Source organism: Scylla paramamosain, chromosome 5, assembly GCF_035594125.1.
Source record: "Scylla paramamosain isolate STU-SP2022 chromosome 5, ASM3559412v1, whole genome shotgun sequence".
Classification (NCBI taxonomy): domain Eukaryota; kingdom Metazoa; phylum Arthropoda; class Malacostraca; order Decapoda; family Portunidae; genus Scylla; species Scylla paramamosain.
In genome coordinates this window covers 22440056-22441199 of record NC_087155.1, presented here as the reverse complement: position 1 = coordinate 22441199, position 1144 = coordinate 22440056, and positions in this window count along the sequence as shown.

The following is a 1144-nucleotide window of genomic DNA, read 5'->3' as shown; positions in this document are numbered from 1 at the left end:
AGTGGAAAAGTGCAGGGTGGTATCATCAGCGTAGGAGTGAATAGGACAATTAGTTGGGTTTACAAGATCATTGATGAATAATAAGAAGAGAGTGGGTGACAGGACAGAACCCTGAGGAACACCACTATCAATAGATTTAGGAGAAGAACAGAGACCGTCTACCACAGCAGCAATAGAACGGTCTGAAAGATGAGATGAAGTTACAGAGAGAAGAATAGAAGCCGTAGGACGGTAGTTTGGAAATTAAAGCTTTGCGCCAGACTCTATCAAAAGCTTTGATATATCCAAGGCAACAGCAAAAGTTTCACCAAAATCTCTAAAAGAGGATGACCAAGTCTCAGTAAGGAAAGCCAGAAGATCACCAGTAGAGCTGCCTTGACGGAACCCATACTGGCGATCAGATACAAGGTTGTGAAGTGATAGATGTTTAAGAATCTTCCTGTTGAGGATAGATTAAAAACTTTAGATAGGCAGGAAATTAAAGCAATTGGACGGTAGTTTGAAGGATTAGAACGGTCACCCTTTTTAGGAACAGGTTGATTGTAAGCAAACTTACAGCAAGAAGGAAAGGTAGATGTCGACAGAGTTGAAAGAGTTTGACTAGGAGAGATGCAAGCACGGAGGCACAGTTTCGGAGAACAATAGGAGGGACCCCATCAGGTCCTAAGCCTTCCGAGGGTTTAGGCCAGCGAGGAGATGGAAAACATCATTGCGAAGAATTTTAATAGGTAGCATGAGGTAGTCAGAGGGTGGAGCAAGCCCTGAATCGTCCAAGGCAGAGTTTTTAGCAAAGATTTGAGCGAAGAGTTCAGGTTTAGAGATAGATGTGATAGCAGTGGTGCCATCCGGTTGATATAAAGGAGAGAAAGAAGAAGCAAAGTCATTGGAGATACTTTTGTCTAGATGCCAGAAGTCACGAGGGGGAGTTAGATCTTGAAAGATTTTGACACTTTCTATTAATGAAGGAGTTTTTGGCTAGTTGGAGAACAGACTTGGCATGGTTATGGGCTGAAATATAAAGTGTATGAGATTCTGGTGATGAAAGGCTTAAGTACATTTTGTGGGCCACCTCTTTTTACGAGAACAAGCTGTGTTAAACCAAGGTTTGGAAGGTTTAGGTCGAGAAAAGAGTGAGGAATGTATG